This window comes from Argiope bruennichi, chromosome 7, assembly GCF_947563725.1.
Source record: "Argiope bruennichi chromosome 7, qqArgBrue1.1, whole genome shotgun sequence".
In the NCBI taxonomy this organism is placed as follows: Eukaryota; Metazoa; Arthropoda; class Arachnida; order Araneae; family Araneidae; genus Argiope; species Argiope bruennichi.
The window spans coordinates 92,467,979-92,495,495 of NC_079157.1; the positions used below are offsets into that span (position 1 = coordinate 92,467,979).

The 27,517-nt window shown below is 30.8% G+C and overlaps 1 protein-coding gene across 1 annotated transcript in view; it reads right to left on the bottom strand.

The window, feature by feature from the left end:
• The window catches only part of LOC129976018 (uncharacterized), a 158,702-nt gene that overhangs the window by 78,597 nt on the left and 52,588 nt on the right, over positions 1-27,517 (bottom strand). Inside the window, exon 2 of the mRNA XM_056089351.1 lies at positions 842-892. The gene's annotated coding sequence lies outside the window, so the exon portion shown is untranslated. The remainder of the gene's footprint in view (positions 1-841; positions 893-27,517) is intronic.

Genomic DNA, 27,517 nt, shown 5'->3' on the forward strand with positions numbered 1-27,517 from the left:
TATTTTTGATGAGCAATTTGTGCGCTTAAACTTTAAATTCGAGTAACATTTTACCCTCAAACGATTTCGAAAGAGAATTGAAAAATATGACATCACAGCAAATTTAATTGCGACTCCGAAATAGCGTACTACGTATGTTAATGCTGGGTTTACACTTGACTAATTAAAAGCCGGCCAGTAAGAAGCGCATGCGTAGAAGCTAAATGCTGTTCGGTCGATGGCAAGTAATTGTCCCCATGGGACAACAGCGTGCCGCTGTATTGTATTTTATACGACAATTTATAGGCAAACATGGAATGCCTGAATCTATGAAATTGTGGCAAATAAACTTTTCTACGCATGCGCTGCCTATTGGCCATCTTATAACTGGCCGATTGTAAACCTGGCATCAAGTAAAATCACAACAATTCTCTTGTTACAAAATTTTAGTGTTTAATTTTTGGCAATGCCAAACAATCATGCATTATAACTAATTTTTATATTTGTAAAGATGATTAAGTACAAAATTCAATTATGCTAAAATTTAAATCTAAAATCAACATTTTGTTTTTTCAAATTTTTCCGAGATTCTCTATTTAAAAGTAAAAGGTAAATATCCTTTGCAAAGTTGTGAAATTAACTTTGATTTTCTGTAATTTGATTCGTTTAAATATTCTTATTTGAACTTTTATAATACCCGTTTGTTTTATAATACTTACATGTTTATTTTTGAGTGATGAAGTTTCAAACGCCGAAATACTGCATAATGCAAGATATTTCAGCTTCTTTGAAAGAAGTTGTGTAGAAAGACAAATTGATTTTAAATATTTTAAACGATAACAAATATGAAGTATAAACTTACCTAATTATCATAGAATTAGTATTTATGAAGTCCCATATTTTTGGAATAAACCTGAAATAAACCAAAATAAACAAATATAGTAATAATGAAAGTAACGGATAATAAATATAGCTATCAACCTAAATATTTAGTCCAAAATAATGCAATGATCCAATAGAGTGTGGATATTAATTGCATGCCTTTGGCGAATATAGTCAATGGATTAACATGGCTCTTCAACGATATATTTTTTTTCTTGGAAATTGAACGTTACTTTCAATAAAAAGGCATCTTTGTATACATTTTGACGATTAATCGCTGGCATGCATTTAATATACAGTCATCAATGCAATCCTAATTTCAACACATTGGGAAATATTAAACGGTTATTTCAAATAAACTAGTACAATATCCATTTTTTTAAACTTTGGCATGATTTAAAAATATGGTACGTTTTCGCCAAGCCTTTTTAAATCTTACCAATAGCCCAAAACTCGCCTAAAGTCCACCAGCACGGATGATAGAAGATGATTAGGATTACCACGTTTTGCAATAAGTCGTAGAAAGAAATTCAACTTTGGCGTTCGCACTGCTATTCTTAAATCAAATCACAGTCTTCAAATACAGTTTTTAAGGTGATAAATTGCCAGTATAGTAATCAAAGTATATTCTTTAGTTTAATATTTATCTAATACCTATTATTTGGCGCGATTCGGCAGAGATTGACAAAAAAAAAAAAACGCACTGTTTTTGCGTTTTAAAAAGATATTTTGGATTATTCAATACATATTTTGGAAATATGTTTGTATCGGTCAGCGAACATGTTGCTCAAAATTACGAGAAGTTCCGAACGTTAATTTAATTCTTATACTTTCCCCAAATGTGTAAAATTCTGTCTAATTTCAGACGAAGTCCGTCTATAAGACATGTGTTCATTCATTTGCGAACAGAAGCCAAATAAAAAAAAACACAAATAGCTAGACAGAAGAAATGAAATATGCAAAATTGTCATTAGAATTATAGAGGCTATGTCAGATTTTGAAAATTTTGTCAATCTGTATATTTGAGAAAACATTAATTTGGAAATACAATAAAAAGGAATGAAATTATTAGCAACATTGTATCAAACATGGAAACAAAATATGTTAAATCCAAAGTTCATATTCAGCTTTCTTCACGATAGAGTGGAACACAAATTGGCACCATTTTGTATTAATAGATAGATACAGGGCGATTCTAATTAAAGCTATGATTTCAAAAACGAATAATTTTGAAACTACTGGTCAGAATGACTTGATATTTTAGCAGAACAATCGTGAGGCAATGGAATTTTGTTTAGCGAAGAAAAAAAAAATAGTTCCAAAATATGCCGATATATGGAGCTGTCAAGTGAAAGACCAAAAATGGATTTGTTAACTACAGGAATATCGTTAACCAAAAGGAAACAATAGAGTTTGGGGATTCTCTAAAAATTTATTACCGGTAAGGCAAGAATGCATACATACATACATGCACAGCGACAACAGTGATAATGAGAAGAAAAAGAGAGTTCCATGATACAAACACTTTACTGATGGGTGGTTAAGGCCTAAGTAGTTCGATATGCCCGGTCAGCAAGTAGCAACTCCTGCACACGAGTTATTTTTTACGGATAACAGCGCAAGATGTTCCGTATTACTTGACGCACCGTGCTGATCGGCATATCCAGCATTCGGTCAACTCCCTGTGTATTGCTGATTCCAGCATCACTGTTAATCTGTTCTTGTAATGCTGTAAGCACAGCTTCCACTGCCACAGCCGAAACTGGTTTCCTTCCTCTACCCCGTTTCACATCAAATGAACCGGTCTCTTCGAATTTAGCAATCATTGTTCGCAGACCATTTGTGGTTATTGGACCCGATTTTATGGATTTCAATGTCCGAAACTTCCCGATAGCTGTAAGTGTACAATCCTCCTTCTTATAAAAAATCTTCTAGAGTAGAGCACGATCCTTGATAGTCAGTCATGAGGAAGCATTCATGCAAAAAACTGGTGCTCCGCATTTTTATGGCAGCTATATCTGCGGTGCGCATGTCACGTATAAGTAATTCGCGTATCTCCAGACAATGTGAACCCTGACAACACCATCTATCGACACATTTTTGGAACTATTTTTTCCTTTGCCAAACAAAAATTCCATTGCTTCACCATTGTTCTGCTAAAATATCAAGTCATTCTGACCAATAGTTTTAAAATGATCGATTTTTGAAATCGTAACTTTAATTATAATCACCCTGTATTTTAATGTACCCTTTTAGTTTATCGCCAATAAGATAGCCCAAATAGGAAAGCATGTGAACGCCCAAGTATTCAGAACAATTCATCTAGCAGTCCTATTCACGTAATGTTTACCTTGATAGTCATCTCTTGATATTTTTTTTTTAATTTGACGACATAATACCGTTAGTATTCTTACCGATGTGAAGGAGCACGTCAAAGTAGATATCAACCTATTAATGCGTTTACAAAATCTAGGAAAAAAATTTCCTGCTGGTTATAGGAACAATTACAATAAATCTTTCATTAGATATTATAACCTAGATAATCTTAGTTGGTTAGCATTGTAGAGGATATCGTTTTATTTGATTAAAGATACTGCATTGAATTTTAGTCGGATTTAATAAATGAATTAAAAGTAAAAATATTCGCAGTACTTGTGTACTAATCGTATACCAGCAATTAACTAGCAAAAAAATGCCAAAGAATTGTTTATTGCAACAACAATAAAATGCTATTTTGGCGATGAATTACCAAAAAATACCAAAAAAATCATTTTTGTAGCATCGATTAATCACCGATGATGTCATATTAATATATTGACTATATTTGGCAATGACATGAACTTAAACCTAAAGTTCGCCAGGAACATGAACTTAAACCTGAAGTTCGCCAGGAACATGCGGTTAAACCTGAAGTTCGCCAGGAACATGCGGTTAAACCTGAAGTTCAAAAGTGGCATGCAGTTATTACAAATACCCTAATCATTAATAGATGCATATCCACATGTTATGTCCATTAATCAATACTTTACTGAACTCCAAACAAACTGCTTTATCCTTCCAATAGATCAAATTTTAGCGATCATTTCTTAAGTGACGAATATTAGCACTTAATTAGAATAACGGCACTATTTCAGTATGATGATGATCTAAATCTATTGATAGAAAAATACTTCCAAATTTCGTTTCAGTTCTTGTCCTACAACTTAGAGGTGTTTTCCGAACTCCAGGAAGACGCCAGGGTGAACTGGTGATACGGTTCCGATTTTGGGAATGAAGTGTTCTAGTTTCGAAATCATATTTTGCCAAAAATTCACATTGTATCGTGTGTTTTTATTCTATTTATTTTACGTAGAGGGTTAAAACGTTCTATGTTTGCGACTGAAAAATCTACAGAAGAGGATACAGGCTTAAGTGTCACCATCATATGACAAATATGTCACTTGTCATTTCGCCATCTCAATAACCTCACCCCAAATACCTCTTGTTTTTTAAAAGCAGAACTTAAATATAACGAAACCAAATTAAACTTCCAAGTCTGTGTTTGTTTAACAGAGGTCCTTCTTGTGTTGTCGCACCGCTTTTACGACATCATTTGTCGACACTAATGGCTAAATTAAGTGTTTAATATAGAGTAATTGTAAAATCAATGAGTAGACATTAAAGATATATTATGCATAGAGAAACATATGCATTTTTATTATAAAATGTAGGAGTACTTTTGTACTAATCGCATACCAGTGCGAATTTTAGCTTTAATCGCATATCACTGGAGAGTAAATCAAATTTTAGCTATGACTAGCTTCATATTTTCACATTCTTGGTGATAATTCGTTGTTGCAATAAATTCCACACGTTTGGAGATTTTTGGCTATTCAACGCTGACATGCAATTGACACATGAGTACCAAATATGGGATCGCAAACGCATAGAGCTACTATTTCGGGGGACTGTTTTTCAATGGGCTAACAGAAATGGACGTGCTAGATAAAATGTACGTCACTGACTTATTGTAATACCCGCCCATAATAGCACAACAACCCAGTTTTGTTTGACTAACAACATTACAAGTAGCACAATAATAGACACTAGGATGGCAAGCATAATTAGACACTAGGATGGCAAGCATAATTAGACACTAGGATGGCAAGCATAATTAGACACTAGGATGGCAAGCATAATTAGACACTAGGATGGCAAGCATAATTAGACACTAGGATGGCAAGCATAATTAGACACTAGGATGGCAAGCATAATTAGACACTAGGATGGCAAGCATAATTAGACACTAGGATGGCAAGCATAATTAGACACTAGGATGGCAAGCATAATTAGACACTAGGATGGCAAGCATAATTAGACACTAGGATGGCAAGCATAATTAGACACTAGGATGGCAAGCATAATTAGACACTAGGATGGCAAGCATAATTAGACACTAGGATGGCAAGCATAATTAGACACTAGGATGGCAAGCATAATTAGACACTAGGATGGCAAGCATAATTAGACACTAGGATGGCAAGCATAATTAGACACTAGGATGGCAAGCATAATTAGACACTAGGATGGCAAGCATAATTAGACACTAGGATGGCAAGCATAATTAGACACTAGGATGGCAAGCATAATTAGACACTAGGATGGCAAGCATAATTAGACACTAGGATGGCAAGCATAATTAGACACTAGGATGGCAAGCATAATTAGACACTAGGATGGCAAGCATAATTAGACACTAGGATGGCAAGCATAATTAGACACTAGGATGGCAAGCATAATTAGACACTAGGATGGCAAGCATAATTAGACACTAGGATGGCAAGCATAATTAGACACTAGGATGGCAAGCATAATTAGACACTAGGATGGCAAGCATAATTAGACACTAGGATGGCAAGCATAATTAGACACTAGGATGGCAAGCATAATTAGACACTAGGATGGCAAGCATAATTAGACACTAGGATGGCAAGCATAATTAGACACTAGGATGGCAAGCATAATTAGACACTAGGATGGCAAGCATAATTAGACACTAGGATGGCAAGCATAATTAGACACTAGGATGGCAAGCATAATTAGACACTAGGATGGCAAGCATAACAGACACTAGGATGGCAAGCATAACAGACACTAGGATGGCAAGCATAACAGACACTAGGATGGCAAGCATAACAGACACTAGGATGGCAAGCATAACAGACACTAGGATGGCAAGCATAACAGACACTACGATGGCAAGCATAACAGACACTACGATGGCAAGCATAACAGACACTACGATGGCAAGCATAACAGACACTACGATGGCAAGTATAATACACTACAATGGCTAATAATTTACAATGACAGAATAAGCAGAATTTTTTCCGCCCTAGCCGAAAACATGCAGAATCCAATGCAAGTTATCACGAAGCAGTAATATTAGGGTACAACATCATATCACAAATAATCAAAAAAAGATCAACCTGAGACCATTATTCAATTTCTTCTGTTTAAAGCCTTTTGGATAATTACACAGTAGAATTATTCCTTCTAAAATATCTACCTTGAGCTATGCATTCGCTAGAAAGTGAAAGAAATATAAATGAGAAACTTTTAGAGTACTTAAAGTAAGTGTTCAAAGAACATAGTATCTGACGTGATACGTTTCACATATTTTTATCCAACGAACTGTATCGAGACTGATACATACATTAAATCTGTGATGTACATTTCATCTATTGTATCTTTTATTGAACTTAATTCATTGACAAACAACCCCGATAATGGTGGCTTTTACGCTCTCGCATTCTATTGTAAAAAGGACACGTTTTTGTATGTTTGTCCTGCCTTTAAAGTACCCATGATTTTAGAAGCACCTCGTATGATTATTATACGTATTTTCTGTTTATAATCAGCGTAAGTTGTATCCTCCGAACTTTCTCTAATAAGCCAAACACAGGCGTTATATCCTCTCCCCTCACTTGCATAAAATTCTGGACCATGAACAAGGTTGTAGACGCCATGAATGCTCAAATTTGTATTTTCGGAATGCTGCATATTAGTATTTTGAGCGCCGTGGTGTTATGAATAACACCATAGTATTGTGAAGAATGCATTTTGGACATCTTTGATTTTGGCCCGACTGAAAACAAAATGAATATAGAACTAAAATATTAATAATATCACATACCGAATTTCATTCATCTAAATCGTTGCAATTCTGAATTATAGCATTTACATGCTATAAATGTACAGTCCTACAGAAGGTTCATTCAGTCAAAGATTTGGGTCAAAACTGAATACAAATATACGCGTTAAAAGCTAAAATTGCGTATCAAATTTTATTTATCTTCACTTGCGCTCGGACAGGCAGAAAGACAACCCTCCTGCAAATGGATTTCGTTCAAAATTTAATACAAATCTACAAACTTAATGTAAAAATCACATACCAAATTTCATCCGTCTTGCTCAACAGTTTTTGCAATATCTATTTTCAGACAAAAATAATTCCAAAAATGTATTTTTTGTAATTCGGAAAGGTGGAAATTCGTCGAAATTTCGAATTCCAATTTTTAACGATTATAAGACAATTCTACATATTTTCTTCGAAAACAAAAACAACGCTTTGCGAGAGTTTTAAAGCAGATTTAAATCGTGACAAAGTAATTTTTATTCTATTCCAGTAATTTATAAAACTTTATGCAAAATTTTAATACATGCTATTTGTATTATCTCAGTGACAATATGATGCCAAAACAAAACGAATCCAGACGCTCTAGTGAATATTTCGGTCTAAATCCGCCCAGTTCGCATCCATCGCTACCTTTTCCTGACACTTCAGGTTCATCTCCAATCAATTTATCAAGTAAGTGTCGAAGCATTATCGAATTTATTAATAAACTAGTTGCCTTTGGTGACCAGCTGATTCAGCGGAAATATTGGTTATGTTTAATTTCAGTTAAATAGTCTTCTAACTCTCATGTACGAATTTTTCCCATGAGAAAGTCGATCCTACATAAGATTTTATAACCACAATTTTTATAGCCATAAATCCCAAAGTTTTCGCCAATGCAATCCAATTTCTTGGCCTAAGTGAGAATTCTGCATTACTGTTGCTAGTGAGCAGGCTTTGTAAATTATTTAATACAACTGCTCTTTTTCAACTTGGTGACTACCGAATTCCATTAAATGGAAAAGTTGCTTTTTCTCAGATTTATCCTTTTTTTTATCATTGTTTTCCACTATTTCAGGACACATAATTACTTTATTTAATACCATTTCACCGTTTGACATGAAATTGTGCGTTGCATCCAATTTTTGAAAATCTAGATATCTTCTATCTCTCATTAAAGTTTGTATCGTAAGTTTCGAAATACGTTGTATATGCTAATAATTATTTGTAGAAATGCACATTTTTGGATTTGAAATTGAATTCAAACTTCATTCAAACACCATCTTTTTTTAATCAAAATAATCCATATAAAAACTAGCATTAAAGTATAACTTTCCATTAATGATATTATATATTAGAAACATAAGAGTGAATTACGTGCCGTGCATGAGAAACAGGCAGTATCTATATATAATGAATTTTCTAACAAAAAGAAATATAAAAGCAGCACTTTCAGAGATTTAAATAGTTCCGCTGAAATATCTTCAATTTACAAGAAGTTTGTGGAAGAAACAGGAAAAACATTTCTCGTAATTAGAAGATATATTGAAAGGAAAAAAATTTGAACTAGCAAATTGATTAAAATTAAAGCAATTAAAATAAAATATTTAGAATTTGTATGCTGCGTTCCTTGTTAAAAGCAGGGCAAAAACTATTGTACAATTTCTCCACATTTCTACTTTTTTAATTGCAAATCGAACACAATGATAATTATAAACAATATCTTTTAGCAACTATGGATTACTTCATTTCTATAAATAATATATTATTACAATTCAAAGAAGCATTATGAGAACTAATCTTACACTAGAATTATTTAACCTCATAATTTTAAATCAGGTAAAAATATTATTCCATAAGAGAAACAATCTGCATCGTCTGCTTAATTCCATTTTTTTTTTTTTATCCAACAATTTCACTCCGTTTTCATTTAATGAAAAGTTCGTCTCATTCGATGAGGCGCCATCTGTTATCACTCAATTACACTACATTCGATTATATGCCATTTAACAAAACCAACATAAACGTAATTCATCATAAAAAATAAAAATGAATTAGTAGATTATATTTAGAGTACGGCTTAACAAGTAGATGGTGCCATTTAATGCATCGAAATAAGTAACAAAAGTAGCCCAAACAAAGGGAAAAAAATCTTAACTAAAACAAAAATTAAACAAATTAAAGATAATTAAATAGGAAATATTTTTTTTTTTCACTTTGCCACGATTTGAAGTTACAAAAGAGTGTATATGTCAGAAGTTGTATGGATAAATATTAGGTACAATAAACCAAATCAATTTTCTTTCAGGTGCAGCCAGAAACATTCATTCTCTTAAGAAAAGAACTGAAAACTGGAAGCAAATTTCTGAAAAATCGGTTCAAACAGATCCGATGCACGACTTTTTCCCACCACATCGCTTAGGAGAGTTGAGAAAGCAAATTAATTTCTTGATTGAAAGCTTAGGATCTATTTTCAAATCTTTGGAGCCTGATTTTAATCAAACGATCGGGAGTGCAAGGTCATGTAAAAATAAGATCAACGAAGTTACTAGTGCCGGAGACGTCGATAGTAACGCGATAGTTTGTCCAGCTTTTTGGTCACAGCCTAGTCCAAAGTAAGTAATTGATTTTTGTAATTAAAAAATGACAATTGATGATTAGTGCATATATTTAATATATATTTGCTAAATCAAGTCTATTCTACACAGGGCATTTAATGTATTTTAAACTGATTAAAATCAATGATTTGCAAACAAATGAAGATTAAAAACTGTTGTTTTCACAGGAAGTTTATTTCCTTTTTGTTATTAAATTAAGATTTATTGATGATAAAGCTTGCAGTTTAAACCATAAAAATACTTTATTGTGGGAGCGATGAGTTCAATAATTAGTCAAAAAGACTGACTGAAATAATAGTTCACAAATGCTTGATATACCTTCTTGCATTCGATATCTCAACTATTCGAACCGCATTTTTCGAAGCTGTAAGTTTGATTATTGATATTATGGCAAGATGTGAAACACAGAAAGATTTAGTTTAGTTAAAAATTATCGCCTCGTTTGTAAGAAACAATGGCTATTCTGGGAAGGACCTCGTAACGACGACGAGAATATCACCTGAGCTGGAACTCTTCGCTTCTAACGTCGGTATCAAGTTAATGGCAGGAGTTTAGATAATGTCGAGTACCAGGTCCGCATGAACGACGATTTTTTAATGGAATAGGGTTTCGAACTTCGAGCCCTCCGTCTCCGAAGTCGAGACCTTAAAACTAAATCACTGTGGCCGTGAGAAACAAATAATAGTTGCAACTATGAAATATTACAATTTATATGTATCTACCTGGTATACCTGGATGTAAAATACTTACATCTAATGTCTTTAATATAAAACTAATTTTAGCCAAATACAATACACAAAATCCTTTCATCATATGAAACATTTTTTGAAAATTTAAATGAAAATATAAACGGAATCAAATATTTATCAAACGATTTTTAAAAACCACTTTTATTTTATTTCTGCCATAAGTTAATAATGTTTGTTATAGAAGGTTCTCAAATTCTGCTCACAAATGCTGAATTATAAGAAAGGCTTTAATGATTGGTTTATGATAATTAAAGCAATTCATTTTTCATTAATAAACCAAATCAATAATTGTTCCTGAATAAATTATCAACCATTTGCTTGCAAACTTATTTTAAAGCCCTTCCAGAAGTTTGCACATGCTCTAATATTTTTATGTATTCTTGTTCTTTAACGAAAAAAAAAATATTGTTACATATTGTGCATAAAACTACTTTTGAAACATTTATTAAAATGAGACTCACAGTTTGTAACGGAGATTAAATTATTGTCTCTGAAAGGCTGATTTTTGTACACAAAAAAATGTAAAAATAGTGTTTGAGATAATATTTTCGAGATTTATTTTTGAGATAATAATGTGTAATAGTATTTTTGTGTAAACTATGAAATCGCCCAAATGTTGTTCAACTTTTAAATAAAGGAAAGTTTAAGATGGCGGAAGAATTTTTACGATAAACAGTTTTTAATCTAATTAAATAAACTTTCAAATTAAGTTAAGGTCAACAAAGAAGACTTCGTAACAATTATTTGAGAAATAAAAAAAATAAATGTAGAGTAGCTGAAAGTCTCACCGTTGCCTAGCAACGGAATGTTTACAGTTTTCCTATTTGATATAGCAATGCATTGACTTCAGTTTAATTCTGACAAATTTTGTTTTTAAAAAATTTTTAAGAATTTTTTTGAAATTGCACCCCCTAATGAAATTAGTATCATTAAAAAGAAATTAGTACCATTAAGATGATGTAAAGATATTTTATGTGTCATCAGTATTTCCGAAGTTATGAACGAAGAACAGCGAAAATACTCTTCATTTTCACTATTTCATTACATATTTTAAAAAATTGATTAATTTTGAAAATTGAAAATAGCGTATTTGATCTGTCACCGCCAACATTGCAACTTTACAATCAACTTTTCTTTTAAAATTATCTGATTCTTGCACCGTCTGTCTTCGCATTTTTTCTTCGTCTGATATCCCTGGATCTCTCATTACTATTTGAAAAAACAATGCAGGACTATTACGAATATTGCTTAGGTATTCATTTTTTTTTTTTTTTCATATTTCACCGTGAAATTCAACATACATCTTACTGTGACATAATAATTTTCATTAAACATTTCAAACAATACTGTCAAGAAACGTGAAATGTCACGGGTCATACTGATCGCTTGCTAATAGTCACAAAGCGAATAAAACGAACGATTTATAGAAAAAAATATTTTATTAGATATAATATTATAAGATTTATTTGCAAATTCCCATTGATTCGTAGTAAATCGAATGAGAATGTTTAAATTTATACTAAGAGAACAACCAATATGAATGAATACCTTTTACGTGAAAATATGACCATTTCTTATTTACTAATTGAATTTATTCGCATTCATCAGGTATGGCAATCGTACAATAAATGCCGAGCGCACACTAACAGACAGACCAGAAAATAAACATGAAACATTGAAAATGAAGTTACAGAAAACATTAGATTGTGCTTTCAAAATAAAGAATACTATTCCTTCAGACCTTCAATATAGTTTTAGCGGAACAGCAGATCCATTGCACATGCCTACAGGAGCCATCATGACTCCTGGGACGCAGACGGAACCTGTTAACACTTATGTCAAATTCCTTCAGGCCATTGATGATGCAGCTGGGGTCAGCTCGGAAACGACAGATAATCGAAGCAGATCCACCGGAAATCGATTCAGCCCAGGACGTATGCGAATGAGAATGAACAGAACTCGGACAGTGGACACAACAGGTCAAAAACAGAAATGGGGAAGTCATAACATTAACCGTAGATGTAGTAACTACTCGCTGGACAACGTCCTGGATGAAACTTTAAATAGAAAAACCATTCAAAAAGTTTCCCAAAGCAGTAAAAATCTAAATTTAGACGCCACAGAAGTCATGAGTAATCACACAATTGATGGCGTTGATCAACGATTCCTAGACGCATCTGAAAAATCACAACCTTATGTGGGATCACTAGATCAGATATCTTTCAATATTGATACAATGCCATCAGCAGATGCCACCGCCTTTACACAGCAAACAAGTGACAAACATTTTAATTTAGCGGATTATATTTCAGCTCTGAAGGAGGTTGATAGAAGGAGTCCAGCGACAAAAAGAACGCGTGAATTTTCTATCAGCTCAAAAGTATACTTTGACTTTGACGATTACTATGAGAAATTAATAAACATGCGCAATAAATTTAAATCGGTTTCCGATTCCGATGTTAGTTGCAAACCTTGAAGAAAAATGTATGCAAATCTAAGAATTTTAATAAAATGAGATCTACAAAAATTAAATTTTTAATAGTATTAAACTAAGTAAAATATGTTTTTAAGTTCGTTTAGGCAGTCGTAACTAATTGAAATGACATTTCCATTGAAACATTTTTACAGATAGGTTAAAATACAGAAGAGAAAATAAAGATGCCTGATTGATTGTCATTAAAAATCGTTAAATTTGGAATTAATTCAGCAAAAAAAAAAAAAAAAAATGAAATTGTCGCTTGCTTCACTTTTGGAATTCCCCACCCCTTCCATATTTTGTTACTCTTTAAATCAATTACCTAAGCAGACTCAAACGAAAGCTAGCAATCCACCCGTTGAATTTTGGTGGCGCCATCTACTAGTAATAAGTTGAAGTAAGGCAAAATCATTTCTTAAATAGCGAAATTGTATTGTTTAAAAACTACTTTCAGTGGGAACGCAGTTTTTAAAATCGGTCCAAATAGTTAAAAGTGATAATAAATATCGGAATTCTTTATTATTTCCAGAAGGTTTGCACTCCAGAAAACAGTAAAATAAATATCAATAACATCAGTTTGTTATGGGGTTCAGAATCAACCGAACACAAAAGGATTGACTGACTTTTTTTGTATATATATTTAATTAGTTGTCTCCCAATTATCTTGTGAATGTAAGATCCGATAATTGCCCAATTGCTAATAAATGCTCTTCTGTGTTGGAAATGTGCTGTCTAACTGATTCATTTAAATAAACCAGAATACTTGAGATCTGAATGAATTTTGAGTAATTTTTTATATGTCCAAATATAATATCGTTGCATGAATTTTTCACATAAGATTGAAAAGTTATAATTTGATCTCGCATAATGTAATACGGACAAAAAAAATCCCCATTAATTGTTAAAAAAAAAGAGCATTTTAATAACAAAATTTATGTTTATTGCACAAAGTACACAAAATGATACCGGAAATTGTATTACTCATTACTAAAATATGCTAATTTGTATAATATATATTTGATACTTAATTCAAAACTGTTTTGAACAAAAAAGATCTGATGTAGCGCATAAAATGCCTTACTTAATTTTATGCATGCATTTTATACGAATCTCCAGTTTTTAATTGATCTTGATATTCGATATGTACTTTTCAAATCAAGAAGAATTCACAGCAGACTTTTTAAAAGTAATAGAATATTATGTAAGTTTTTCGTCTTTATTTCAGCAGTGCATTTGGAAAATATCTCACAGAAATTATTTCCATGCAGCTTTAACTCAAAAATATTTCCTCAGTGCTATGTTTTTTTCCAAATTTCAATAAATTCGTTAACATTAAAATAGATATAGAATCTGTGACAATGTTTGTATTGTTATGATGAAATCCAAACTAATTGCCTTCTTTTGTCAAATCATTCAATCGCATGGTTGCAAGATTGTTAAAATTAAGATTTTATTTTATTTTATTTTTTTGGACATTTACTCCGACGTAGAATTTTTACTTTCGCTTTTACTTCGCTCCGATTAGTAGTATTTAAGTTTTCGTGGACAAAATAGAGAGACAGTATTTTAAACGTTCGAAAATTCGAATTCGAGAGTTTGATGAATTCTCTCGTTTTAGGCCCCCCCCGCAATTGTAAAAACACATTTTGGGCATAACTTCTGCCTGTCTGTCTGTTCATTTGCCTGTGATAAAGAAAGCCCAAAAATGCTTTCAGAAAGAGGAATGTAATTTGGTTTATATTCTTTTTATCAAATTTTCAGATTTCGTCAAATTTAATGCTGAATTCATTGACAGGAAGTCTGTCTGTCCGACTGTTAGATTATTAGTAAACGCAATAACTACAAAATAAAGAAAGATATACAGATAAAATTTAACACGTATATGTACCATCTAAAATGTAGATATCCGTCCAATTTGGGAAGTAATCCCACAAGGGGTTGGCATCATGTCGGTCTGTATTTTCAGATGTACACGAGATAATTCGAAATAACTTAATTATATCAAAGTTAGAACGGGATTTTGTGATTACAAGTGCAGTCTAGTATCAAATTTTGGTTATAATTGGTTAGGGAAAAAAAAGACACGGAAAACACAAATCCGATTTTCGATTACGTTTAATCGCATGTTATCAAAAATATCGCCAAAATGGCGCAAGGACTCAATAAAAATGCTAAATTCATGCCAAAGACCAATATTTTGGAGCTATTGTTCACCAATACCATGCAAGCTAATTGTGGCTTTATCCAAGGTGCACATTTTTATGTGGGGGGAGTGAGATAACCCCTTTATTAGACAGTAAGAAAGAAAGTTTGGGGAGAAGGAGCACTCCTACTGGTTTAATTTGTTCGCGCAACAATTGCAATAGATTGATTCCGTTAAATTTATATTGGTTTTCTATCTTATTAAATATCAAAGTGGTATTTTAAATGAATGCTCTCCATATTAAATATTTCACAGCTATGAAAGCCAATATTTTGGGAATATAAGATGCTCGCAAAAAATGACTTGTCAAAAAATATTTTGGGTGTAATGTTGCTTAAAAAAATGAGTGAGCTGCTTGGAAAACTTAACATTCTAATTGCCTTAACTAACTGATGATATTTTTAAGTTACTTTTATTTCCAATTTTAAAGCGTATTTCATAATAAATTAGCTGTATTGTTTTAAAGTTAAACTACAGAAAATTGTAAAACTCTTTTCTTATTAAAATTGCTTTTCTCTATGACGGCAAATAAAAAAATTGACCAGGTGGTCCAAAGTAGGTACCCTTCGCTTCTATACGTAGGTAATTCTATATGTATTATCTGTGTGTCTATATGTAGGTAATTCTTACTTTTAGATGGAAGCAAGATACTAAGGTATACTTAGATCTGCAAATGATTCGATTTAGATTAAAAAATGTGTAGATATATATGTCCCTGAATAAAATTTAAAACCGGTTCTCCAAACATTATGTTTTAAAATAGACCCACACCATAAAAATCGCAAACAACATTTTAAGTTCAACCAGTGACCTAGCAAAGACTATATACAAGCAGAAATTTAATAATGCCTCTCTACCAACACAATTTCATTCACGTATTGACTATAAAATCCTAAACCAGCTGTAATTCAGCTTCAGTAATAGTCTTATTTTAAGAAACCTTTTTTCATAATAGCACGCATCATTGCGCAAAGATAAGAAAAAGAAAGAAAAAAAAAAAGGTTTAAACTTAGAAAGTTACGATAAAGTATCTTGATGACCTTCTGGCCTTCAATTCCATTCAAACAACATCCCTCCATTATGCCCTTTCTCACTTTCTGACCCACTGACCATAACCTCATGAGAGCGAAAAAATCGGCTAAGTACAAGATGTCAGTGACACTGGCTAACTTTTGTGACGTGATCTTGGATGGACAGTGAGAACTTGGGGTTATGAAACGAGTTTATTAACATAACGCCAATAATAAACTGTCATTATGAAACCTGCGTAACCTTGAAACGCGTTACTGGAGGTATGTCTGGGTAAATTAAGTTAGCACGTGCCGGTAATTAATCTCATTTTATACCAAGTTGTAATTGCTTAATAGTGTTGTTCTCGCAAAAAGAACAGATTTCCTGAGCTACAAACCGAAATGCTCCAGAATTCAGGATCGCGATCCGGCTCGCTGGTTCATTTTAGTCAGTGGCGGATTTCGACATTTAACAGCAGCGGTAAAACGTTCAATGAATTTGAAACGTTTCTAATGAAATTTGTTTTCATTTGACTGTGGCCATCCGATATTAAGTAATAAGAGTCATTTTGGGCCCTTGTATGGTAGCAATTTATGTATAGATATTTATTGAATTCATATTCTTTAGAAGCGTATTCATTTCACAACTAATAGCATTATTTAATCGGTCTGCCTACGGCTCCTTTTTACCCAGCTTTATACAAAATCTTATCTGTCTAACTAAAGGCATTTTTGAATTATCATATTTATAGATAGATAGAATTACAAAAATGCATTTTGCGATTCGAAAAATTATGAAATATGGAGATTGGTCAAAATGTAAAGATCGAATTCTTCAACAAATTCAATATTTTCTCATATATTTCGTCTATGAGAAAATAATTTATCATTTGTAATCATCTATAGATTTAAAAAAAAAGTAGGAAGAAATGTAGAAAACATGAAGTAACTGATAAATGTATAAATTGATATATATATCTAGAAAGTCATAGGTAAATCAGGAATAAAGGGTTAAAATTTTCATTGATTTTTTTTCCCAAATTCATTTTTAATTAGCATTTTTTACATATTACAAGCTGAAAAGTTTTTGAGGTGCACTTAAAATTAATCACAGTTTATTTTTCTTCTCGTATATACTACATGGATAGTTAATTCAACATTTTTTCGTAGATTTACATGCTTTTTCAATTTCAAATGGATCCATAGTTTATTTCGTTTACAACGAATAGAAAATTTTCTAATAAATAAAATTTCTTAGAATTGTTTGAATAAATTAAAATATATTTTTGACTAATATGCGAAAAAAATTGTAATCTTAGTCACTTTATTTTTGAAAATTGTTAAATATTTCGTTTTGATATACATTAGTTTGAAATTTTCTCTCGCTAATTTTTTTTAAGTTTCCAGATATTACATAATTGCCATAGCTGGTGTAGTTGTATAATGATGCATATTTCCTTTTCATCTATATATTTTCAATTTGGTTAAAGTAAAATTATATTCAGGTTATTGCACTTTCAAAATTATCCATTTGATTTTGCACGTGAAATTAGTTATTAAAAAAAAGGAAATTCTGTAGAATCCGCAATAGAATGAACGAAGAAATACAATAGGAAAGTTAAAATAGAAATAAGATATAATAGGAAGTTCTGGAGAATATGCATAATACATTATCTAATTATTAAAACAATTTTAAAAAAAAATCTGATCTGTAATTATAGCAGAAACTAAGATTTTGGTATTATTTTCATATAAAAATACGTTGCAAATAATTGGAGTAAATTTAAATAATTCATAATTGTTTCAATCTAGAAGCCACAATTCTTCAAATAACCATTTTAAAAGAGTTAATTAGAGTTACATTATACCAAATATTCAACTTCATATAACAAAAGAAATATGATTCGTTTAAGAACGTAGTATTATTATTTAAACATTCGGCAACACAAAGGAAATGTGCTATTGTCTTTGGAATTTATTTTAAGGTTTACTTGTATTTTTTGCTTTTGTAATGTGTTTCTAAAAATTATTATGTTTCACTGCAGCGTGCTTCCAATTCAGAACAGAAAGATCTAAAACATCAAATTTAATTTTCATCTTTCTTTTGAATTATATAAAGTAGCAATCGTCTTTTTCTGCTGATTGCAATCATATAAATACGCTATAAATAAAGCAATAATAGCTATTGTTTATATATTCAGAATAATTACTCTAATTGTCTAATAACTAATTAGAGATATACGCCCAATTTTACTCGGAAAATTGCTTTCATTGAGGTAAAGAATTGTGTTTTTCTTTGTTTCAGTCTATAAATGCATTGAAGAAATTATGGGGTACGAATTTCAATTTTAGCCATATTTAGTAACATATTCTTAACACAATAACATTTTAAACAAAACAATTCTTTTCTTTCCAGCGACTAAAGTTACGAATTTTTAAATATCACTATTATAGATCAGTTCTATTGTACCCTAGAGGTCGCTCCGCCATTCAAAGAATCCTCGATATAGAAGTTGGTTAATTGATTTAAAATATGCATTTCACAATCTTTTGTTTTTGTTTAAAGTATTTGTGTCGAAAATATTGTACTAAATAGGATTAATAAAAGAGGGGTGTATGTTCCAAAACGTGTTTTTCAAATCTGAAATCGGGAGATTCGACAAATTTTTCGAGATCGAATTTCTTGTACAGTACTTCATCTGTAGTTATTTCGCATACGAGAATATAAAAATGGTACAATCTAAATTGCGATGATATTCTAAATTATAGTATTTAGTTTAATTAAATTACTTATGATATTAACTTTTAAAGGAGATGTAATAAATATGTAACTCAATGTTGAAAAAAACCTTTAAAACATAATGTATATCGCGTTAGAGAAAGTGATAAACATTAAGAAGTAGGCATGAAAACTTCGTTTTAAATTCTTCCAGAACTTGAATTGTTTTTTTTAAACTTGTAAGGTTTAAAACTATTGTTATGAAAACTATTTTCGTTCAATAGTCGCCTCCTCTGTTAACCCTTTCTAGGGCCGGGGGAAGTATGCTTCCTACCAAATTTATCAATCTTTGAAATTATGTAAGTTGGCATAAGTTCTGACAACTTCTTTTAGTAAGTCAGAAACTTAGATGCTTCAGTTCTTTCTCTCAGACAAAATGATGCGTCTTGATTTGTTACTTATTTATTAATGAACCAAATTAATTAATCCAATTAAATTTATCTAATAAGCTAAATGAATCCCTTTTCTTATTCTAATTTCAAGCCTAAAAATATCTTAACATAATACGACTAGAAAAAAATGGCCCTTTAGAGGGTTAAATATTATAACCGCTGAAACATTTGTGAATTACCATATTTAGCCACTTTTATTTTCTTCACTATCTAATAAGACACCTTGTATTTTGGGAATATTTCCTTATTTTGAGTCAAATGAAAATCCATTGAATACTTGACTTATCTATGTATTCGAAGTAATTTGAATATTGAGTTATAATCGTTATGAATGGTTTATTTTTTGCTTACAACTATCAAAATTCGATATATCAATGCACGTGTGGCTCTCGGGCAAAACTGTTAAGCGGTCAATTGGACAAAAAAACCATTTATCAATATTTTTGCATTTTTAAAAAGAAGCGAGTTTTTTTATGATATTTGATTTTTATCATTTATACATATTTCTTAAACTTCGGCGCAGTAAATAACAAAAAAATTGTGCCTCAATACTGCTCGCATCATTATTATCATCAGGACACATTTTCAATCCATGGTATACAATAAAAAAGTGAATTATTTTCAGTTTTTTCTGAATATTTGATCCCTTTTGTCCCCAGGTGTTAGTATTTGAAATAAAATTCAGGTATTCATGAATGCGCTGAATAAATAAATGCCACACGTGCATTTCATTTTATACAAGGAAATTAATAGGCATATATCGAAATAAATTTTCAGTAATAATAAGCAAATAAAATAAATAAATAAATATAAAAAATAGAAATATATATAGATAAATAAAATTTTAAAAACTTTATATATACACATCTGCAAATAATCTAATCTTATATATAATCTAAATTGCACGGATATATTGCTTGAATATATAATTTTTAGTTAATTTTATTATAAATTATTAATGACATTAATATTAACTTCAGTTAATTTAATAGTCCTAGAATTTGAATTAAATATTTTTTCAAAACTCTTGAAGCCTAAAATTATTATTGTAATAATTATAAAAAAAAACTATATTCGTTCGACGTCAGCTCATTTCTTATGCAATATAATAACCAAAAATCGATTCATGATAAATAGTTGTAACTAAAAAGTTTGAAACTAATCTGCCTAATGTAAATAAAGCACAAGATGTTTATGGCACAGGCACATTCTATACGTCTTAAAATGCAATATTTAATCCTATTGTTTAGATGACTGCATATGATTACAGTTGTCTTATTAAATGTCGTAAAATGCATCGGTTCCATCATATAATTACGAACTTCTACATTTCAATCTATACATCAATATTCTCCAGATATGAACTTCAAAATAATATGATAATGAATTTTTTTTAAGCACTGGACGAATTCTAGAAAACTCCGTTATTTACAGGATGTCGTTCGGGATAAGATATGTACTCCGCTACCCTGGGCGAAATTTAGAACTAGAATTCCCTTTATTCAGTGTCATGAGAATTCCCGAGGCGCTATACTAGAAAATAATTTTTGAGACCGAATGACCTGAAATGAGGTCAGAGGTCTAAAAACGGGAGGCACGTGGAATGTGAGAAACTTTCCATTTTTTTCACACCATCATTTAGTTGTCTTTATTTTTATTATCTACTTGGTTTCGTTCAAATGAAGACTATTTTTTTAATTTTTGGATAATGCCTTCCAGAATGAATATATGATCGTTATTTTTAATATGATATATTTTACAGACTACCATGCAGTTTGCTAAGTAAATTATGCGTCATGTCATATGCATAATGTAAAAATCTTTTTAAATACGTTTTAGGTAGATTGTTGGAAATAGGACTTCTATTTAGGTAAATGATCACTAAAAAGCATTTTTTTAAATTTAAGCTACATTTTTTAAAATATTGATTGATATATAAAAATAATTCTTAAATTGATTCATTATTGCAAAAACTCCATTTTAAATCTACTTTTATTATATTTTTAGGCACACAAAAAATCGATTCTCTATCCATACTTTCTCTATGCATATGCGAGAAAGTAAAAATGGTATTGGCCATAGAAGTAATGTACAGATAAGAACACTGAAATTTGCAAATAAATAACTTTTGGTAGAAAATACAGGCATTTATTAAATGTATATGTAATGATATTTTAACTCTAATTTCAATTTAATTAATTTCCAAGATTTTATCTTAATTTAGTCCATAATTTCATTCAAAAATATTCTCTTATTTCGTGATCCAATTCCACTTTCTCTACTTAATTCATTCAAGAGAAGCGTTATAAAATTGCTGAATCGGCTAAACGCCAACACTTTCACACGCTCAGCGTGAAAGGATAGAAAACTGTCCAGTAAGCACATTCTTTTTAAAAGATCCCCGTGTTTCCTTTACATGCGATTGACACGAGTCAGAAATCCCTGTCAGAATCTTAATAATGTATTAGTTCTGTAAAAAAATATTTTCCCTATCGATATCTCATGTTATATAAGGCGAGGGATAATTTATTTCTCGCTTCTTCCCCACTTTTGCTTTCGCGCCGCGTCTCTGCTTGTAAATAATTATACTTTCCCGATGGATTAAAAAGAATTTAAAAATGTAAAAATTCTTTTCACTGTCTTCAAAACTGCATTCAGCTCCACATAAAATAATGCTTACATAGACATATATTCCAAATAGAAATCCTATGGGAGTGTAGCTATGCTTTGGGACCAGTTATATTTAAAGCGTAAACGTCTGGCTCATCTATCTTCTAATTCTCGTAGTATTGTAAATTCATTTTTTTTTTAAAAAATTCGTCTGGTAAATTACATAGTTATTGAACAGAATTCTGCGTTGGTTTTCAACAATGCAAGAAAATCAAGCGATCAAATATTTATGAGACAAAAGAAATGATTTGAATTTCAGGGTAACTATGTAACCTATAGTTGGACATTTGGCAAATAGACATTTTTTTAAACATATCAAAAATCAGGAAAAATTAGAACGATTGTTAAATTGATGAAAATAAGATTTTTTTAATTTTGACACTATTTAAATTCATTTCGGTTGCAATAGTATTTCGGGAGTTATAATGGAAAAATCTCCAAAATTCAGCTTAAATTTTAATTAAATAGAATTCGCTCCAAAGTGCATACTCCAAACCTCCAAATCTGTCTCACATTTGGTAGCTGTAGGTCAAACAGGCTGGCTTATAGAACACCAACACACAAAGATTTATCTTTATAGTTTATGGAGATAGAAACACTGACATAAATTGCAAAAAAGATTAAAAAAAGAAAGAATTAAATCTACGATCGCAAATTTCAAGTTATCATGTGAGAACATTATTTTTAAATCAGTATTTGTCTTAATTACTTTTAGTCATTAACCAGTTTAAACCGGTTTGAATCACGAGACTATCAGATTACGCAGTCGTCGATATTTAGAAAAACGATGGTTTTTTTCTTTCCCCCCCCCCCCATCAAAATCGGTCGAGCTCCAAAACTTTGTTTGCCAGTTAGAAAAATTAAAAATGAAAGTTTAAAAAAAATTATATGAGAGAGGGGGGGGGGGGGGGAATGGAGACCGATAGAGAAGTCTCGTGATTGTTTCAAATCTATTTAAACTAATTAATGATTTAAATTAAGACAATTCATAAGAATTCAGAGAATGAATAATTTGGAAATCAAGTTATAACTTTAACTGGCGATAAATCGCCAAATGTGACAACCTTCTGCATTATTTTCTAATAACCCTAAAAGGGAAAAATTATTTCTCAAAAGCGATAAATCGCCAATGGGTTGCCTAAGCATTTTGAGGCTTCAAAAACCTCAAACCAAAACAACATCATGTTCTCACATGATTATTTTCTGTCATCATTAAAGCTAAAAAAAAAAAAAAAAAAGTCATGCAAGCAAAATATTAGCTTAACATTTATGCAATGATTTTATCTTATTATAATTTTGCGCAAATTCTTTGAATAGAAAAATTTATTCTACATCTTTTATTCGCTATTTTGAAAATGGGAACACATGCACCTGGTTCACAAAAACCGATTGAGAACAAACTAAAAACACTATATTTTTAAAAATAAATATTGGAGAGTGTGACTATGAAACTCATTTGTATTTTCATTGATGCTCAAATAACTACAGAAATTGAAGAAATGTAATTTTTCCACAAAGTGCACCAACAGATCCACTAATAACAAAGCAATAAAAGAAAAGACTTAAGTTACTTGAATTTTCACTCTGAAAGGAAAAACAATTGTTTGTACCAAAAATATGCATATAAATAAATTTCATTTCTAAATTTTACCAATTAGTCCACTAAAATCAAACTTATAAAAAATGATTGTTATAAACACTGATTAATTTAACATATTTATATTTTTATTTTATGCTCTTAGAATTAAAAAAAATGAAGAAATTCGATCGTAAATGTAGCTTTTTATATAAAACACACCAAGATACATTTACTAATATTCAAACAAGGGAAGAAAAAAAAAAGGCCAATTGAGACCTTAGATTCTCTTAATCCCTTGATATGCTAATTTATTTAACTTCTTAATTAGATGACACATCCTATTTGGGACATTTATTATTTTAAGTCCTATAATAGTATAATGAGATTTGAAGTATTGAAGTCATTTTTGCATTTTAAATTACTTAATACTTTCACTTAATTGCAGATTTAAAATTAGAAATTCTGTCATTCGATGCGCGCGTTCATTGTATGCGAAGAGGTTATTGAAATGAAAATCACTGGCTGACAGATTTGCATACAATAACCTTTATCGAATAAATATCATCAATTACAAACAATATTATTATATTCTTCAATTATATTACAAATTATTCTTATATTATATTACAAACAATATTAGTATTAAAATAAATAAGTACTGTGAGTGTAACCATGAAATTTGTTTATGTTTTATATTTGCTCTCTAAGAAAATTCCATCAAAATTTGAATTAAGTCAATTCCAATCTGAAAAATAGCTTTTCATTTAGCCTGCCAGCGATGCGTCTTCTAAACCATTATGAAAGGTCGCGGAATTTCTTCGATATACTATTGTAAAATATAATTTTTTTTAAATGTTAGTTATTAAATTGATTGTAAATGGTAATTTAATTGGTTATTAAAATTAAGTCGTAATTGAGTAACAGTTTAAAAGTACAATTATTTTAAACAATTTTTTACTTAAAAAGGAAGGAAAACAATATAATCATAAAACACAAAAATTACACAAAATGGACCGAAGAGTAACAAATCTGATAATAAATTTTTGATGCTAGAAACAGTCAAAATTAGAGCTTGAAAATCACTTTTTAGCTCCTAACTTCTAATATATTACAGTTATATAAAAACTTAAAATACTAAAGCTATTCGATTAAACCCTTTATTTATTGACGGTACTTAAAATTACCATTTAAATCTGAATTATATATTTATAACAAGACTATTTTTTTCTTAAGGTATTCGAAAGAACACTGAAAATGTAAACCAGATAGCAAGTAGTTAATATAAGCTAATGGCAAAAATTAAAAGTATTTAATTATCAAGTAAATTAATTAAGATATTTCGATTTATTAAAATTTTTTCTTGGATTCCCTGAGTTTATTCTGAATGGAAACTTAACTACTGGTGCAAAAATAAAGTTGGAAAATTGATGGTAAAATAATTCGGTAAATAGAGGGTTAATAAGACGCTCATTTGGCTAATTTGAATTTTTTTTTATCTATCTTCAATATTAAGACAGTTACAGCGAAATGAAAATTTCAATCTCCCACCATTGACCACCCTCTTTGAGCTATATGGCCGAGTTACGAACTCGTTCGAGTTTTTACATTTTTAACACCATATTCCAAACCAGTTAAAATCCAAACAAAATTATTCTAGTCATCCTGTTCACACGGGGCAAAACTTTATACGCATATTTATATATGTAATGATATTTTAAAGTCTTAATTTAATCCAAATTAATTTCCAAAACGTTATCTTAATTTAGCCCATCTTAACTTCATTCTAAAATATTCTCTTATTTCGTGATCCAATTCCACTTTCGGTTTAATTAATTCCTTTGCAAAAATAATTGGCGCCTAGCCGGAAATTCTATGTTATATAAGACTAGTGATCATTTGTTTCGGCCCTTTTCGCTTTTTTCTTACTTCTGCTTTTGTGCCGATCTGCGTCTTGTAAATAATCATGCTTGCCACTGGGAAGCATGATTGCCACGGGAAGAGAATAAAACGAAATTAAAAATACAAAGTATTTTCATTGCTTGGAACCTGCATTCAGCTTCAACCAAAATAATGTTACATATTATTTAGCCGGCAGGATTCGAAAAATATTACATATATATTTGTGTTCTAGGGACTATGATCTGCGTAGAACTGAAGAAATTTTCCCAAAATCTTGTCATGAGAACTTTTACAATAGATAATCATCCTATAGGAGTCAACATAAAAAACAAATGAATACTTAAAATGTCCCACTAAAATGAAACCATCTAGTTGATAACAACAATATCTGCATATAAATAATTTCCATCGCATACCTTCCGTCTATTAAATGACTGAAGGCAAATTTAGAAACAAAGTATCTCTAGAATAAATCACTCTTCAGTGTGGCCATGAAACTTGTTTTTGGTCATTACTCATCTCGGAGCCATTCACTGGCACAGAAGTCAAGTTCCACTTAGAGTCCACGCCATGATATATCGAAATGGCATTTCTTTGTCCTCGATGTGTTTTTCGCTGACCACCTGCGATACCATCTTCCTATCAGATAACATTCATTGATGAGTCGGCAATCAATCGGTTGATTTTTTTTTTTTTTTTTTTTTGGAATGTAGGGCAAAGCAGATGGTCGGAAAAAATCTTTTTATCTCGGAATGAGATTAGCAGGTTTGCCGTTTCGTCTTAGGAAAGAGGTTTTGTGATTTCGTAACTTTTATTTCTATTAATTATATAGTTGTGTGTAATAAATCAAAAGGGGGGGGGAGGGGTTCTGGCTAGCATTTCTGCGAATTGTTTGTTTTGAGGTGCGAAAGAAAGATTTGATGTTAAACTAGTTAATCTTTGTTCCGACATCTGTGTTTCAAAATTCCCCTGGAAAACCAGTTTCGAAAGTGCGGAATGAAATAAATAATTGAAAACGACTGGGAAGAAAATATCGTGTTCTAATTATAGCTTGGATGTTTTCTGGAAAGTTATGTGGCTTCTGATAATAAAGATGGGTTTAAAAAGTTTAATGATCATTTTTACAAATTGATTTATTAAATACTAGCCGCCTTTGGCGACCAGCCGGTTCGCCAATCTTAATGCTTGTTAAAATTTTAACAATTAAATATTTTATGTCATTCCTACTTTAATAGCTTCTTCATTAAAATATTTTAAAACTTCAATTCACTCCTAATATTATAAAGGCCTTCAGTCATAATGTAATCTGTATCTCTCATTTTCTGTTAGCTCCCGTAGAATTTATGTTTTTAATTAAAGTGGAAATGATTAATCTGCAATTAATCTAATAATATTTTTTACTGAAACAAAGCATTTTTTTTTGTAATATGATTACTGAAAACAGAATTACTGAGCATTTAAACCTTATGGGCACTGAAGAACATCTTTCTTAATTTATGTAATATCTCAAGAATTTGTCAACATTTTTTCAGATTCATCATGAGCAGGTCTATTAATTAACAATGATTAATTTTAAATGCATCAAACACTAAGAAAATAAACGGAATCGTTTAAAATAATCGGTCAAAAACAGGTAAAAAAAATTACTTAAAAAACGATGAACTTAAAACTATAAGCATATACAAAAAATATATAACTAACATAATACAATTTATTTACAAAAGCATACAACTAACCTAAAAATATTTTAAATCTAGTTCGCTTCCGTTGAAAATAGATGTAAACAATCAGAACACAATGCGCATGAGTGAATTTTCAACGACAGTTACGGTAACGAAAATACGTGAATATTTCTACGCCAGTTGGGTAACACTATGCAGATTAGAAATTTTTAATTTCTTTTATTCTGTTTTATTTTAATTCAAAAGTACTTCAGAATCAATCTAAAAAATCGATTCATTAACAACGTTTAATTTTAAATGCATCAAACATTAAGAAAATAAACAGAATCGTTTGAAATAATCGGCCGAAAAATGTTAAGCCTAAGCCTCGTTAGCGTGGGAAAAAAAATGGTGAAGCGTTACTCATTTGGCGGTGGAGAAATGAATATTTTTTCAGCGGGAA